This window comes from Mauremys reevesii, linkage group 3 (genome assembly GCF_016161935.1).
Source record: "Mauremys reevesii isolate NIE-2019 linkage group 3, ASM1616193v1, whole genome shotgun sequence".
Classification (NCBI taxonomy): Eukaryota; Metazoa; Chordata; order Testudines; family Geoemydidae; genus Mauremys; species Mauremys reevesii.
In genome coordinates, this window is record NC_052625.1 from 121284304 (window position 1) to 121302953 (window position 18650).

The window sequence follows — 18650 nt, forward strand, 5'->3', positions numbered from 1 at the left end:
GGGCAAACACTTAACTAATGTTAAGATGCAGCTTGATAAATTTATGAACAGGGATTATATGACAGGATTGCTTGTGATAGCAGAGGACTGGACTCAGTGACCCAGGTACTCCTTTCTAGTCATATGTTCCAATTTAAACACTTCTATTTTTTAGTCAAACGCTATTTGTAGAATGACAGTAATGTATAATTTAAAATATTAAAATGAATAATTGTACCGAGGATTCAAGTAGCTCCATTGCAAACACACATCTGCGTACAGCCGAGGTTACACTTTACATTAGTGGGGTAGGTGTGGCAAAAAAATTAAATCAACTTGAATCTGTCATTGAGGGAGAAAGCTTGTATGAGTGTCAGTCCAAAAACATCATTACGTGCTGTTAAGGTTGACTTGCAGTGCCTCGTCCCTATCCAGAATCAGAGTTAAATTACACAATACAAGTAATCAATTATTTATATTGTGGTAGCACCAAGAAGCCTGAAACAAAGTTAGGGTCCCATTGCACTAAGCCCTGTATAAACAAATAGCAAGTGACAGATCCTGACCTAAATTGCTTTCAAATGTATTGTGCTATGCTACTCTTGAGCAGTACCCAGAAACTACAATACTGAAGCATGGGGCCAGCTGTGTGGCGCTACCCTCAAAAGGCTCCACTACTTTTTATTCATTTCTGGGTTGAATTCAAGGTTGATATTCATCTATTGATCCCTCAGCCAAGATTTTGCAGAAGTGACTAGTGATTTTAGGTGCTCAACTTGACAAACCATAAAGGGGACAATTTTCAGAAAGTGTAGAGCAGCCACCCTTGGAAAAATCTGACCCTTTAAAAAAATGTCTCAGGTTGGGCATCTAAAGTCATTAGTCACTTCTGAAAATCTTGGCCCTGCTGTGTATGGTTAATGTCTTCACTACATAAGCTCTCCTCTCTCATCAAGATAGTCAATATTACCTGGGGTTCTATTTCCCTAAAAATCCCTAAATATGAATTACTGGGGATTAGAGGCAGGGTATTCACAGTGAAAGACTCGCAGCTCTGCAGTTTGCCTCCCTCTGCTAGTTCAGAGCTCCCAGTTGTTGACATCCAGGCATGGTGAAAGGGTAGTTTGTCTACTCAAGCTTTTTGCTGAGGGAGGCAACAGCAGGGAATGGAGCACATTTTATCCTGGGACAGGAGACTTTAGGTTGACCTTTATTAAAAAAGGTGTATGAATATTGCTTCAATGCACATATGGTCCAATGGATTAAAAAACTTTTTCACATTAAAATAGTGGCTTTGCCCAAAGCATCATGGCTGTTCAGGACACAAGGTGATAATGCCCTTGGACCCACCTTCTTGCTTCAGCTGGTTAAGAATGAAGCCTAGGATAAGGAGAGAAATTTCATGATTTATTCTTATAGCTTAGATATTGAATCATAGATGATTAGGGTTGGAATGGACCTCAGGAGGTCATCTAGTCCAACCCCCTGCTCAAAGCAGGACCAATCCCCAGACAGATTTTTACCCCAGTTCCCTAAATGGCCCCCTCAAGGATTGAACTGACAACCCTGGGTTTAGCAGGCCAATGCTCAAACCTCTGAGCTATCCCTCCCCCTTGTCACTTGTGCAACCTTAATTCTTCATCCATGTATTATGTAGAAGTTCTCAGCCTTTTTCTTTCTGAGCCCTCCCGCCCCGCACCCCCCAAAACATGCTATAAAAACTCCATAACCCACCTGTGCCACAATAACTGATTTTCTGCATATAAAAGCCAGAGCCAGTGGAAGGAGGTAGCAAGCAGGGCAATTGCCTGGGGCCCCCACAAAGCTACATTACTCAGGCTTCAGCTTCAGCCCTGGGTGGCAGGGCTCAGGGACCTGGGCTTTGGCCCCAAGTGGTGGGGCTTTGGCTTTCTGCCCTGGGCCCCAGTGAGTCTAATGCTGGCCTTGCTTGAAACCATGGCTCTAGAGCCTTCAACTTCATGAGAGGTGAGCGTGTCCAAAATAACTGTATTTACAGTGTGGTAATGTTTTGATTACAATTGGCTAATGAACCCTGCTTATACCTTATACTAGATACTAATGAGATTCCTCTTACCGTAACTTGTTAATCAACATAGCATAACTGTCAGTCATAAAATGTATTTAAAAATAACCCTACAAGTGTGTGTTTGTTTATTATTTCTGTTACAAAAGCACTTTCAGGACCCTTTATTCTATGCAGTAGTTTTTTTCCCCCCAGGATTTTTCTAAATTGCTCAGTTAATAAAGCTCGACATTAAAAAACTCTTCCAACTCAAGGGTAGCTTTTTTTGTATAATATGATTTCATTGTCACTCTCTCCCCCTCCCAAAAAAAAGAAGTTTAATTAAGATTTTCAAATGACTAATTGATGTTTTTTGTACTTCTTTGCATAATTCACAATACTTTCAGGATTTACTTTGCATAAATCAAATTCATTAACTTCTTGTTCACCTCATCACTTCTAAGCGAGTTTTTCTGCCTTTACTGGAGTTGAATTAATCCTCTGGAGATACCAGTATCAATGCCATGGCTAACGCTGGAAAACAGCATAATACCTTCACTGTTTCCATTTAAATGAGAACTCTAGAAGACTACTACTCATTAGCAGATTTTAGATCTTTCATTTCACTCTAAAAAAGAGTGAATCTTTTTATTACGTAAATTCTCTGAATAAAGATATAGGATTTAGGCAGCAGAATTGGCACCATCAGGAGAATAGGAATTAATTGCCATACTGAATGCCAGTGGCTCATCTAGTCTGGTCTCTGTCTATTGTCAGAGGCTGGTTTCAGAAGAAGGTAAAGCAATGTACCATTATGGAATCACCTGTGCCGAAGGGGAAGTTTCTTCTTTACTCTGGGCATTCAATGGTTGGTTTGTGCCCTGAAGTCTGAAAGCATTTTTCTTATCATTTATTTATCCTATCTAACATTCTCCTTATCCTTAGAAAAGGCCATTTAAAAAATTTGCTATGCTTTTGGGCTCAATGTTTTCTTGGGACAGTAAGTTCCAGAGGGTAAAATTACATTATAAAAAGAATGATGTTGGTGGCCAGTGCTTTACAGGAGGTCAAACTAGATGATCTGGTGTTACCTTCTGGCCTTAAAATTCAATCTATTCCTAGTATTTTAAATTGTTCCCTCGCAGTTTCACTGATGTCACTATGTTCTTGTATGGTAAAATAAAAAAAAAAAAAGTGCTCATTTACTTCCACTATACCATTTATTATTTCATACACTGCTAATGCACCCTCTTATTCAACTCCTTCTGTAAACTAACCAGTCCTATTATTTTTCTATCGTTCCCAGCATAGAAGCCTCTCCACACTCCTGACCATCTCTGAACCCTCTCTATGTCCATTATATTTTTTGAATTGGTGTCCAGAACTGCACCCAATATTCCACATTACTGGAATTGATATGAGAGCATTCAGTGTTTTCTAGCCTGTTCTTTATATAGCCTAACATTTTGTTTTGATTGCTGCACGATGGGCAGATGTTTCCATTTGGCTATCCACAATGATGTACAGTTCCTTTTTCCTGAGTGCTTCTAGTTCTCTTAGGCTGGGGAACGATGAAGGAAAAATCGATAATAAGATACGCAACTACGTGAACGCTGAATGACGAAGTATATATCTATATATATATCTTACCCCTCCGCGCGGATCGATGTCGGGGCTCTCTCTCTCCTCCACGCACGCCGCGCCGCGCGTGGAGTTAGGGGAATACGGATCGATAGAAGCGATCGGATCGGATATATATCGAGATAGATGAGACGATATATATCGATCGAAAAAAATCGCGCGGCCCGCCGATACGGCGGGTAGTGTAGACGTAGCCTTAGAACCAAATGTACACAAGTAGCTCAAATGATTCCTTCTGACAGGCACAACCTAGCTTTGGTCAACAATAAGTTTCATGTTCTACCATCATGATACTCAGTTTTCTAACTTGGTAAGGTCCCCCTTGAATTCCTCACTGTCTTTTTTAGCTTTGATTACCATCAGTGAATCATGTGTAATTTTTGCAACCTTGGCTTAATATTGAGCATTTATATTATAGTAGCTCCAACAGGCCCCAGTCAGGTTGGGCCCCCAGTATACAAATATAGTTAACAGTACCTCTAAATGTGACCAGACATAATAAGTCAATAAAACAAATGAGTTGTTCATCTACTTCCCTACCTCCATTAATAAAGACAGAAAACATCACCTCTTCTAGTACAGAACCAGAGGGAACACATCTCTGAATATTTGCTATATTGAAAGTTGACCATATCCTAGTCTGTTTTCTGACTCTCAGCCAGTTTCTGATTTGTGGCAGTATTCACTGAAGTGTTGCAGGTGAGAAGTATTCCTAATAACCTCTTAGGAAGTACTTTATCCTGGGATTTTTGAAAATCCCAGTAGATAGTGTCACACCCAACCCCCTTTATCCACTCCTTTTGTGGACATGCTTGAAGAATTGTAGTGGACTGGAGAAACATGATTTTTTGTTACAGAAGCTATGCTGATTTGGCCTTATCAGAATACGTTCACTGAAGAGTTTTTTATAATACTATTTTAAATGATTGTTTCAACCAATTGGCCTGGACTGAAGTAAGGCTCACTATCCACGGTTCTCAGGATCAGCCCCAATGAGACTTTTGGTTATTTTCCCTCTCCCTCCACCAAGATTGGGACATTTACTACCCTCCAGCCCTCCTGTACAGTAACTGAGTTTAATGACAGATTTCAGAGCAGTAGTCTGTATTAGCAAAAACAATGAGGAGTCCTTGTGGCACCTTAGGGTAGGTCCATACTTACCCACCGGGTCAATGCGGCGAGTTCGACTTCTCGGAGTTCGAACTATCGCGTCTAATCTAGACGCGATAGTTTGAACTCCGGACGCGCTCCCGTCGACTCCGGAACTCCACCACCGCGAATGGCGGTGGTGGAGTCAACGGGGGAGCCGCGGAGTTCGATCCCGCACCGTGAGGATGGGTAAGTCGGTCGAACTAAGGTAGTTCAACTTCAGCTACGCTATTCACATAGCTGAAGTCGCGTACCTTAGTTCAACCCCCCCCCCCAGTGTAGACCAGGCCTGAGAGACTAACACATTTATTTGGGCATAAGCTTTCGTGGGCTAAAACCCACTTCATCAGTTTGATATGTTATTGCAGATCAGATGAAGCATTGCATGCTGGGACCTGCAGTCACCACAGGTCACATCTCTATTGAAAACAGTAAACATGATCTTTTTAGTTTCATGCAAATGAGATGTGGCTTGTATACTCTTGGCTAGTTTCCAATGTGGCTCTTCTTTGAGCAGAACTGGAACACTATGACCTAAAGGCTCTTATGTACCTTTTGTACATGAATCAGCTGCGTTTTTTCAGCCAGATCTACTGATGTGATAATTCTTCTAGATAAAAAATTGGTGTCACTTAACTTGACAGGAAAGAATGGAAAGGACAGTTTCTCCCATACGATACAGTTCAATAACTGTGCTTTCATTCTGATTGTCAATAGGGTGACCAGACAGCAAGTGTGAAAAATCAGGACGGGGGTGGGGGGGTAATAGGAGCCTATATAAGAAAAAGACTCAAAAATTGGGATTGTCTCTATACAAGCGGGACATCTGGTCACCCGAGTTGTCAAAGATATTCTATTTTACTTTCTTCATAAAGTCAAACTTCCTCTTGACTTTGTCATTTGCAACTCCCAGTCACTTCATTCTAAAAAACTGGTAACTAATGATACTTACCCACCCTTTGTAAAATGTTTTGTGATCTATGGATTAAGAGCCCTATTTATGTGCCAAGTATTATTATAAGTTTAAAGAGCTCTTAAAAGCTTGTAAGAATATGTTAGTGCATCCACATTTTCTGCATGCATGTGACTTTTTCAACCATTGCTTATTTCTGGCTTTGACACTACACTGTTGCAGGAGGAACAAAACAGAATAAATTGAACAGATGAAGCCTCTGGTAACAAAGGCTATACTTCAGAAACAGCATTGAAAGTTGTATTTAATTTGATAACATTTGTAGAAGACTTTTTTTTTAAATTACTTACCTAGTTAGTATGTATTATTCCAAAACACAAGCTTTTGATTTTAGAAATTGTCAGAGGAAGTGAATATATTTCATTGCAATTCTTAAATGTCTTGCTTGGCAGTGCAGATATATAAAGCAAAGAACAAGAAAACAAATAATTTTTGCATAAAACAAGATTAAGTCTTAACAAGGTTTTCATGCCAACAGAGTGGAAGACAGTAATTTTTATACTGCAAGCATGAATATTAAAACAATGTTCATTCTTGACACATTGTAGAGTTCAAAGAATTATTTTTTTTATTTCATTCCTCCCCCAGTCACTCCAAAAAGCTTTGGTCTGTTAGAGACTAGAGACATAAAGCACACACACACAAAGTATTATGAGCTTTTGGCCCAGATCTCCATTATTTTTCTGGTTTATTTACCAAATATTTTTCAGATGAAACACCTTCCTTAGTCACAAGTACACAGCTAGGATTAACTAATTCAATTCTTTTAACTGCCCAAGCGACTTTTCTGAGGCATGCCCATGTGTTCCATGTGGTAGGCTTGAGACATACATATTCATCGTCCTTTAACCTGAACACTCTCACAGATAAACCAAGATTTTACATTTTTGTGACTGAGGGATTTTTTTTTAATTATTTCTTACAGATAAAAGCAGGGAACAATTAGCAATGGATCTCTGGGATCCATAGTCATCACCTGGTCCCCTTTCCATCATAATACCTGGATAGACAACAGCCAATAGCAAGCCAGGACATAGCTAGAGAGCAGCAATGGGGAATTTAAAAAGCCATACACCCCAATTTTAGCACAATGCTCCCAGATTTTCATATGACATCCTGGTGTCCCAAGAACTTTTGGCCCACAGATCAACATTTTACAAAAGCAAATTTTATAAATAAGGTAAAGGAGGCAAAGCGATTTGCCTAAGACCACATAATGAGTCACTATGCTCTGATTCCAAGTCTGTGCAGGTTTTCTCTAGATATTTATATCACATCTCAGTGCTCTCTAGGCACAAAATTCATTATAGCACAACAGTCCTCTTAAGGATCTCTGCAAGGCTTATGAGCTCCATAAGAATCCATGCTGGAATTGGAGGCACATAGGGAATGTCTTAGTGCAGAGTTAACTCGGGGTTTTAACTGGGGTTGCCCCTAACCCAGCTCCTGTCCACACACACAAACTTTGGGGATGCTTTCAGCCCAGGCTAGCTGCCACAGATGGGGCTATAGACCAAAGCCAGAGTGATGGTTTCACTTGGGCTGGAACCTGCCCACTCTGCAGTCACACAGATTAAACTGCTCCAGTGCTAACGGTCTCCAGTGCCTTCCACCATTCTTCCTGTGTATCCAGAAGAAGATACCTTCTCCCACAATTCACTAGGAAAGAATCAGAGCAGCTCAGCTGACTGCAGTACAAAGAACCACAAGATATGCCTGGTACTGCCAACTCTCACAATTGTATTGCGACTCCAGGGATTTTGGGTGTGTGGGGGGGGTTAACCTGGCTCATGAAAACATGAAAGGTGCCAACTCACAAATTTCCTGTATTCAAATTGGCCACCATCTCCTCTTACTGTCAGTGGGGCTGAAGCCAGCAAGACGTCTGCCATTTCTCTACAGTCTATCCGTATGTGGAAGGGAGGCTGCCCGCCACCTCCCACTGTTTTCAGTGAGAGTGAGATTGAAGCCAAGCCCACAAGCAAAATGGCTGCCCCTCTGTGGTTCAGGGAGCTAGACAGGACACAGGGATTGAGAGAAACAGCATGGTCCCTTTGAAAGGTAGAGGGGGAGAATGAGGTGCATGATGAAGATTTTGAGATTGCAGGGGACTTGGGGGCACTGGGGAGGCTGAGAGCTGGTGCAGAGGACAGTGATCAAGGTGGATGGGATAGAATGTCAATTCTCCCAGCCTGGGGGAATGCAGAGCAAAGGGCATCCCCTTTAAGCAACCAGTGGACAACAGTGTTGCCAACTCTTGCAAACTGAGTTGCAGAATTTTGACACCTGTAGGAGGAGCTGTTGCAATGATGTGAGAAACTCCATTCTGATCCTACCGTTTCTAGGCCTGGGCATAACTCTGTGCAAGAGCTTTGAGACTGAGGGCAAACACCTGCCCTGTCTCTGAGCCCTGCCTTTAATATGAAATTGTCCTGAGACAACAGACTGCGGAGTCTGAGAAAAGTACTGCTGGGATCAGGGCCCCAGACCCAGCAGCAAAACTTCCCTCCTCCCATTGCCTTGGGATTTCTCCTCTCCTTGGGATCTAGGCAGAAGCAGCCCTGGGGGAAAGAGCGCAGCAGCAAGGAGTCAGGGAGGTAGTGCTGCCACCATGGGGCTGTCACAGGAGACCAGGGAGCAAGGAGCCAAGGCAGTTGTAATTTGGGGGGGATCTAATTCATGATTTTTGATCTCTTGGCAATATACTGTGTCCCTAGAAGTCCTAGTGACACACAGAGGGAAGCACTGCACAAGAGAAGACACAATAATTCAAGTGTGACTGCAGTGTCCACTCAGACCTGGGTGTTGCCAATCACTTGAGTTAACCAGATTAATACATTTATTCCTTCACTGCAGAGTTATCTTCTTGACATGGGCAGAAAATGCAGGTGGGGGTGGCAGCACTACCAGCAAACACAGGTAAAAACTAAGTGTGAAGATGCTGGGCCTCAGGCTAAGAAACATCATAGTAAAAAACCACACAACATAAGAATTGTTCCAGTTCTTTAGTGTTTCCCACCTGAAGAAAAGGGCTTGGCCAATTTAACTCATTGCAGAGACAAACTCCATGGGGGTGGCCTATGGATAGAGGCTTTTTCAGTTGGGGATAGCAGAACCTTGGACCCCAACGATGTGGGGGGAAAGGCTACAAAGGCTCTTGTTGTGTTGAGGCCAGAAGAGTGGCTGTGGAGAAGCTTTGTTACTGTTCTGCAATTTCTCCTCTCCTGTAGATCCCTAGTGTCCAGCCCATGTAGCTAATCCTGCAAATAGGATTTACCTCCACAGAGGAAGCAGCTGCAGCAAACTCATTTTTCCTTAATTTAAGTTCTTCCTTGCTCCCAGACAGTCGGGGCAGATCTACATATTTTGCCGCCCCAAGCACGGCAGGCAGGCTGCCTCGGCAGCTTGCCTGCGGGAGGTCCCTGGTCCCGCGGATTCGGCGGCAGCCTGCAGGAGGTCCACCAAAGCTGCAGGACCAGCGGACCCTCCACAGGCATGCCACCGAAGGCAACCTGCCTGCCTCCCTCACGACAAACGGCAGCCCGCCCCCCGTGGCTTGCTGCCCCAAGCACACGCTCGGTGTGCTGGTGCCTGGAGCCGCCCCGGCAGACAGTACTTCCCTGCCAGCTCCTGGCCAGAATGGCATGGCTGTAATGGAGGATGAGAAGAAAACAGATCAAGAGAGAGAGGAGTTTCTAAATAGAAGGGAAGGGAGTCAGTTAGGACCTGCTGTTCCTCCCTACATTAGTTGCATGGCTCTGCCTCCTATGCAAATATTCCTACTCACTCCCTCATGAGGGGACCATCCACCAGGAATTAAACTAGTAGGAATTAGCCAGGTTCCTAAGAGTTAATGGGTTTGTGAAGCTCTTAACAGAGATGAAAAGCATTATACCTTCTTTAGGGTGTTTAATTTTTAACCACCACACTGGAAAGATAATCCTTAATTACATTATCAACTATTTTATTTGAAAGCATTGTGGTATCATGTTTTTACAGATCACAGGCCTTCTTTTCCTGTGTGTTTACAATATTTTGATTGGATTGATTGATAATTGGAAATGGAGGATTTTAATTAACTTAAGTACCTATTTTGTACACAGTTTTTGACTATTAGGGTCATGTATTGTGATAATCTTTTAAACTTAGCCAACTGAATACATAACACACACACAAACAGGAAATAAAACCTCTCAGGAAGCTCCATACCACACGTGCCATTGAACAAATGATTTGTACAGACCAACAACATTTGATTTTATCAGTGCCATTTGGCAGAGCAGCAACAAAGAAAAATCATTACAAGGATCAAAGACACTGAGCTCCTGACTGGCACTGAAGTCACGAGCCTTAAGTCTGAGATGTGACACCTGACCAGAAGGTGACTTTCTCCTTGCTGCTCTGTGGCCACATCCTAAACAGCAACAGGAGGCAGCTTCGAACGCTGGGTTTAGTGATTACCAACAGGAGCAGGAAAAGTCTTTGCTTCTGCAGCAAGGAGATAAGCTGCTAAATTCCACAGTTTAAAGTTGCATTTTGTATTAAGAGATTGCTACCAGTACCTACCTGTGGATTCTAAATTTCAGACCTTGGGGAGCCAATGAAGCAACTTCACACCAGCCTTGAATTCAGCCTCTCTTCCTTTTTCAGGAGACAGAAGAAACTGAACTCCCCCACCATCCCATCTCCTGGCTCTTCCCCTCCTCCCATCCTCCAATGAAGAATGGATTGGAACTAAGAGCAGAAACAGAGGAAGATATTTTATTAGGTGACACTGGAGACCAGAGAACATGAGCTAGCAAAATGGAATGGAAATCTTTCCCAGAATACCAAACACTTCAGCAGTTGGGAGTGCAGTGCACTGAATGTTACATGAGCATTTGACTGCGTATATTTTAAGGCTTGCTTGCACACAGATAAGTGCATTCATCTGATGTTTCGATTAAGTTCGTGTCTATACACTGTAAGTGCAGATTTAGTGGCTTTGTGCTAAGAAAACAAAGTGTGCTCAGCTAACTAGAAGCTTTAAAATGTTCTTTTTTCAGGGACCAAATCCCAAAATCTTTAATCATTACCCAGGCAAAACTCCCTTTGTAGGAGTAAGGACAGCAGGATTTAGTCCATCAGCTCATAGCAACAGCGAGCATATTTCTTGGTCTGGCTTTCAGACCACATGGCCTACCTCTGAAATAGTTATGCTCTGCCTGTAACACTGACTTTCTACTCAGAAGGCAAGATCTGTCAAACAAACAAGCTCCTCAGGGCACCTTAACACATCCATTTCTCAATTTAAAATTTTGTTTGCAAGAGCAGAGTTTACAAACAGGAACCATATCTTTCTGTAGGTCTAACCAGGCAATGTGGACAACAGGGCACATATCCTGATTGGAGGCTTTGGGAACTAATGTAATAGAAATATTAGATTACACATACAAAAATTAAGGTTGAAAAAGCAAGCACTCGAAAATCAAGCCACAATTAAGGTACAGCCACTGTAGGCCTGTGATTACACTGTGATGTTGCACTCTATGTGTTTATGGAAATATGCTTATAAGTGTAACTATAACATAAGGGAATATGCTTTATGCTAGATATGCCATGTGATATATCTTTGCAAAGGTTATGATCTACTGAATATATTCATCTTATTTGTATGCATGTATCATTTTTTTATCTGAAGTTATGAGCATTGGCTCTATGCTTGTATTTGACGTGTTTGCTGTAGGAAACACACAAAGGAGGTTTGACCAACATATTGTGAAGGGGCTATTCAAGTAATTGGGAGTGCTTAACTAACAATGGACTTTGGGAGATGCCAATCCATATCTGAGCTTTCCTGGGAACGTTCAAACTAACATAAACAATGGCACTGGCCTGCAAAAAGCTGAATCATTCATGGACATGTGACTTGCCCAAGGGGCTACAAACTCCATCTTGTTGCTGTGATTTTGCACAGAAGAACAAAGGGGTTTCCACCCACAAGAAAGAATATAAAAGGCCCTAGAAGCCTCTCCATTTTGTCTTCAGCTGGCTCAGGAGATGGCCTCTCCACCCCAAAGAGATGCCTGAAAGAAACTGGAACAAAGGACTGCAACTATGGGGCTGAGAGTGATTGCTGGACCCAGGCCATAAACTACAACGTTGGTCTGAAAAGGATGATACCTGAGATAACATCTAGGGTGAGGAGTTAGTATTTGTAACTAAATCCTTAGTGTATTAAGTTTGCCTTGCATATTGTGATTTATTTTACTTCGTAACTTACTTTGTTTTGTCTGTTATTACATGAAACCACTTAAATCCTACTTTTTATACTTAATAAAATCACTTGTTTATTAATTAACTCAAAGTAAGTAATTAATGTCTGGGGGAGCAAACAGCAGTGCATACCTCTCTATCAGTGTTATAGAGGATGGATAATTTATGAGTTTACCCTGTGTAAGATTTATACAGAATAAATCAGATTCTTCTGGTGTTTGGATCCCATTGGGAGCTGGGTGTCTGGGTGCTGGAGACAGGAGCACTTCTTAAGCTGTTTTTAGTTAAGTCTGCAGCTTTGGGGGCATGGTTCAGACCCTGGGTCTGTGCTGCAGAAGGCTAGCATGTCTGGCTCAACAAGGCAGGGTTCTGGAGGCCCAAACTGGCAGTGAAAATGGGATCAGAGGTAGTCTCAGCACATCAGGTGACAGTCCCAAGGGGGTATCTGACCAAACCCATCACAGTCACATCATAGTATCAGACAATTTTTTTGAAAAGGTCTTTACACCTCATGCTTGTGGAGAAAGCCTTTTGCAACTGTCTACTTCTGTGCTCCAGACCTGTCTCCTTCTGTTCCAACTAAATTCTCAGCTTCTCTCTGACATCTCATCAGGGATATCTAGCCATCAGCACAAGCTCAACCTGGCTAGAACAAGCTCCTAATTTCCACTCCCTTCCTAAGTCCTCCTCACTATCTCCTTTTTTGATCAGTCACTCAAGTCTGTAACCTGGATGTTATCTTGGACTCTGACCTCTTGCTGGGTCCTCACATCCAGGTGATGTCTAAATCTTGTCAATGCTTTCTGCAGAACATCTCTAACCTATGGCTTTTCTGATCCATCCACACAGCTAAAACTCATCTTGCGTCTCGATTACTGAAACATCCTTCTCTCTGGTTTTGATAAATGCAGTCATGTCCCACTCATATCCATTTAGAACACTGCTGCAAAGACCATTTTCCTAGCCCATCATTCTGACCATGTCTCTCCTTGCTTTCAATCTCTCCATTGACTCCCACTTCTCTGTTGCATCAAATATAAGCTACTGGTCTTCACTTTTGAGGCCCTTTGTGGTCAGTCCCTACCCTACCTATTATCTCTCATTCATTATTGAGCGATTGATGCTCAGCTCCTATGGACCCATGATGCCAGTCTCTATTGCCCACTTCATTTTTCAAACAAGCACCTTCATGCTTTCTCCCATGTTACCCCTTACACCTGGGAAGCACTCCCTGTAAACATCTGCAAAGCTACCATCATTATCCACCCTCAGAACCCTCCTCCTAACTCTCCTTTGCTATGATAGCTACAGAAAAAATTGACAACTGTTAGGCTGTGGTCACAGCACACCAGCAGCCTATAACCAATACTGAGTCATTGTTTCCTTCTACTGCCCAGGCTGTATCCATTGGTTGTCTTTTGACTTATACTTAGATTGTAAGATCCTTGGGGCAGGGGCCAATGTTTTGTGTTTGTACAGCACCTAGCACAGTGGGGTCCTGACCCATAACTAGGGCTTCTAAGTGCTATGGCAATACAAATAACAACATTACTCAAGTGTAACCAATGTAACAACATCAGCCTGAGTCTACAGCCAGCCAAAAACAATAGCTCCAACAGGTGCAAGCTGCTCTGTTTGTCTCTACTGGTTGCTTCTCTAGAGGAAGGCAGGCTTTCCTCACCACCCCATTGGGAGTTTGTGGGTGTGTGGAAACTTTGCTGCTGCCAGTCCACTGAACATCTGCTAGGGTGATGTCAGCAGCAGCCCTCACACACAGTAGGTAGAGACAGAGACCTCCTTCCTCCAGGACAGAGCCCAACCTGTGTGAAGACAGTGGATGATGGTGTGGAGAGCTCCAGCCTGCCCAAATAGAAGTGATGGCAAGTCCCCATCAGACAGCCCATGAATGGGTAGCCTCACTATCCAAGGGATGTGGTCATGTGAAATGTGCCTTGGACCCCAGATCACCTTTATTCTCCCCTAGTGTAAGAGGTTGTGAGGAGGACCCACCTCTTCATAAAAAGGGAACGCTCTGGGAGCTAGGCAAGTTCATTGCCTCTATCCCCCAAAACGTACAAACTTTCCTCCTAGGACTATATGATCTTGAATTACTGTACAAATATAATTATCTGCAGAAGGGGAAGGGCATGCCAAAAACGTATTTATCACCCAAGCATTATAACATGGTTGATGATCAAACAACCTGTGAAGCTGAGATAATTTTCTTCATTTTCAAGTAGCCACTGGAAAGCCTCATTACATGCCTGAAGTTGCATTGCTTAGCAACAACATTTCAGAAATTCAAGTTATCAGCATGATCACTAATAAGACAGTACGCCGCAAAAGAATTCTGCATAAACTTGATGCATTTGCATTTCAAAATAAATGAGAGTAAATGTCAGAATGATTTTTGGAGCATATCAGCCCTTCTTGCCATAGATACGTTGCATTCTCACTAATATTTTCAGATTAGAATCAAATCTGAAATGTTTCTAAAAAAAGTGTACAATATTTCTCTCACAGATATAGAATATACCCACATGATTCTTCTAGGTTAATTTTAGCAGACTTCTTTAGCTATCTGAAATACATGCTTTGAAAATATGGAAAATACAAGCAGATTTATAATAAAGTGATATTTTCCACAGAACTATCCTTTAACCAGATCTTTGCTATAACTAGTTACAATTAGCAGGCTGCAAAGCACTGAGCAATTTGAGGGACTCATTTTACTTAAATATGCCTTTAAATATTTTTCAAAACCTAACAAAATATGCAGGCAAAAAAGGTTATTAAGGTAAAGTTAAGGGTAGTAGTAAATAATCAAAGACCTGCATGTATAAAGCATACAAGAGCATTGTAGTTGCCAGAACAAAACAAAAGCCACAAGCTTAGAAAGTCCAGAATCTGAGAATTTTGGTTAAACTAGAAGGAAATGCAAACATGGAAATGCACAGTTACAGTAAACCAAACAACCTTAACTCTGCTGCAGTAGTGACACACAGAGATTCTCCTCTGGCCAGAATGTATTAATGTCATAAATGACAGAAGTAGAATACCTTACTTTCAATCAGTTCATGGTTAATCTGAGTGCACCCTTTATGACTATAGGGAGTCTACACACAGGAAAGACAGACTTACTTTGCCCCTTTCTTATAAGGCATAGCATACTGAAGGCAACCATCCCCTATTCTTCATTAAGGTTCCATGGGCTACAAATATTATAGCTATTTATGCATATAAATCCCATTTGGCCACAACATGAAGTAATAATTCATACGGGCAAGGGGCACAATTAAGGTTGCACAGACAATCTAAATTCTGCCATTTCCTTACTTCAGAATCCTTGATTTTGCAACCTTAATGTTTCTTTAACTTACTGTGTGTGTACGTATATAATTTTCCTAGGTTTTTAAAATACACAAACTTAAAACAGAAATTCCATCATGTTGCATCACTGACACCCACATGATTCATTAGCAGGAGCAGAACCATGAGATCCACTGCACAGACCTCTGCCATTTGAGCTGACAGAGTAATTGATAGCAGTAGTAGGCTGCCATCCTCTGTGTGAACCAGCACTACATGGGATGAGCCACACACTTTGCCAGTCAGTTTCACAGATATATGATGACAGCAGAGGAACAGAGAGACTTGGTAAGCTTGGGGTCCATTTACAGTGACCAGACAGCAAGTGTGAAAAATCAGGACAGGGGTAGGGGTTAATAGGCACCTATATAAGACAAAGCCCCAAATATCAGGACTGTCCCTATAAAATTGGGACATCTGGTCACCCTAGGTCCATTCCAGGCTCTGGAAGGCTGTGTGCTATAGTGAGCATAGACTCTTTTACCCATTTTCCCAATCCTGACTGCTTCTGCCACATCCCCTTTAATCTATCATTGTTCTAGTACTGTCTCTTCCCCACCCCTGGCTTTTCATTCCAACCCCAGGCTCCTTGCTTAGCCAGTGCTAGTCTCACCATCTGAGCTCCAGTCATCCCTTACTCCCAATTCCAGTTCCTTATCTAATCCTTCTCTCTTGTTCATCCCTCCACTGCCTTCTAGTCCCAGTCTCCCACCCAAAGCTCCATATCCAGTCTCCATTCCTTGTCTTAGTCTCTTTGTCCAGCTAATCCTAGTTCTACCCACACAACCCAGCTCCTCAGCATATCTCTCTTCCCCTCTCATTCCTTCCTCCCAACTGGGTCCTAATCCCAGTCTCAACTCCCCTCATCTTCTCCCCACCACTGGCTCCCAGTCTCCCTCTGTTTCTCTCCACAGTTCCTACTTCCAGTCTTCCCCTCGCCACCCCCACTGGCTCCAGCTCTTGTTCCTTCTAATTGGAGTCAGATGGCTTTCTTCTCCATGCTGCCAGGGCCCAGCAGGCAGCATTGAGAGCATGTATCCCTGCTCTCCCTTTCAATGCCTGGCTCCACCTTGGCCCTCAACCACTAGGAGCACTAATTACTGGCAAAGTCCTGCTTAGTCCCCGCAGCCCTAGGCTGGAGAATGATCATTGTGGATAGAACCTTCATAGAATTTAGCTGCTCACACTGAGCATGTACAAACAGATTTTTCAAAAATTTATAACTTGGTCAAATTTGAGAATTTTCAATGCAAAGGTAAAAGGCACATGCCTGATAGAGGCCACCCCCTGCCAAGTTTAGGCACAAATCAGAGCACTAGAGATTCTCAAAGAAAAGGTTGGCAGATTTTTATATATATATTTTTAAAACATGGTACATAATTGCATTTTCTCTACTCTCAAATTTGGCAAGAGCTGATTTGTTAAATTAAATGCAACTGAAAACAGGTTCTTATAATGGGAAGCATCAGACAACCTTAACAGCTGGTACCACCAGCCCTATCTGTAATACAAACTCCATTTGGGCCACGTAAGAAGTCACTACAGTTTCAGAGACAGCAAAAGTTAATTGAGTGACAAAGCATCATACATGGTATAAAAGCCATGTCCAAAATCAGTTCTTTTACAGTTCACCCCAAAAATGTGTGAGTAGATGGCTTTACTACTCTCCTTCCCCCCAAAAATCCATACATACTGTATAGAGTCAAAACTTACCCCTAACCCCTTCCTGGGCTTAGGCTTTATTTGCAAACAGTAAAACAAATTCAATGCCAAACTTTCTTCCCAAGTTTGGTAAACTACTAGCCAGCCCCAGGATGCCTCCCTAAAGGCCATTCAACCTAGAGAGTCACTCCCCTATAGCCAGGATGAAGTTAACAAGCACCACATGCTGCAATGAATCAATAAGAATCCATCAACATTTCCCTAAAGAGTTTCAACTCCTGCTAATAAGTGGGGACAGAAGAACCATCAGATCCTAATTTAAAGCATCTCCTCCATATTTCAGATGCCCAGCCAGCTCTACAGCACAGGAACCACTGCTGTGGGGTGCATACCGGGCAGGACCCAACCCCCCTGGGGGACAGCATCTGACCAAAACCACCCCGGGCCTCCATCCCCAGACTATTTACTGGGTCATGACAGGCCATGAATTTTTACAAATCGGTCCTGAGCCCAAAAATGTTTAGAACCAATGGTTGAGAGCCCTCACCTGGGATGTGGGAGATCCAGATTCACTCAATTCCCACCTCTGCCAGAAGGGGAAAAGGGATTTGCACAGAAGTCTTTTCAGGTGAGCACTCTAACCAGTGGGCTACGGGATCTTTTGGTGTGGGGGTCTCCGAGTCTCTCTTGTTGAAGCTGTTCCACTATGGATAAATACTGAAAGAGTGATTGGAGCATGGAGACTACACCCTGGATCTCCCACCTCCTAGCCCTAATGACAAGGCTTCAGAGTCATTCTCACTCTCTTTCTCTCTCACTGGCCCATGGCATCTGAGAGATGGGAGTTGAAATCCCTTCTCCCTTTCTGGCAAAAGGGGGAACTGAAACTTGTGTCTCCCATGTCCTGGGTGAGTGCTCTAACCACAGAGCTAAAAGTTATAAGCTGGCTACCTTCTCCTCCAGCTGGATTTTTAATGGGACATGACCCACTAGGTGACCTCTGAGTTTGCCTACTGGATCAGGGCTACACAAGCGACTTAAGTAGATGAATGTTTGCATTTCCCCTGGTTTATGAATCACCCTGGGGCTTAGGTGGGAGATAGGCACCTGAGTACCTAGATGGAGGCAGCACTGTGAATGCCCCAGGGTCTAAAACTTAGGTGGCTAGGAAATTTCACAGTGGAAAGTTAGATGCCTATAGCATTAGGTGGCAGACAAGGGAATGTTGTGGATCACAGTGGTGCCATGCACAGGGACTTAGGTGTCTAACTCTGGAGTTTAGGCACCTAAATTGCTTCATAGCTCACACCCTAAAGCCTTTAATCCCAAATAACTTCTCTTATAAAACATATGTGAAGGGAAGATAGGTGGGCATTGCTAAGGGGACTGAGTTAAGGTTATTTGGCTGTCATAGGTGTGTGTTTCCATACTCTCAAAAGTTGGTTTCTTTTAAGTTGTAAAATGCTTTTTTCTTCTTGAAATACAAAATTCTTGCCAAATTTTAATATTCAGATTTCTTTCAACCTGTATCTCCAGCATAAAGGTTCTTTTTTGCCTGGATGTGTTTAACTGTGTTAATATAATTTTTTTGGAAGAAGG

General features: G+C 42.6%; 1 long non-coding RNA gene across 3 annotated transcripts; it reads right to left on the reverse strand.

Moving 5' to 3' along the window:
• Positions 1–1173: 1173 nt before the first annotated feature.
• Positions 1174–17912, reverse strand: LOC120401743. Of its 3 annotated transcripts, XR_005596695.1 has the most exons (4): positions 17103–17235; positions 10332–10499; positions 6056–6145; positions 1174–1359 (listed from the first exon to the last, which is right to left on the reverse strand). It is a non-coding gene; the product is annotated as an uncharacterized LOC120401743 (long non-coding RNA). The 3 variants fall into 3 exon arrangements; XR_005596694.1 differs by lacking the exons at positions 6056–6145; positions 17103–17235 and adding an exon at positions 17599–17912; XR_005596693.1 differs by lacking the exon at positions 6056–6145.
• Positions 17913–18650: the final 738 nt, after the last annotated feature.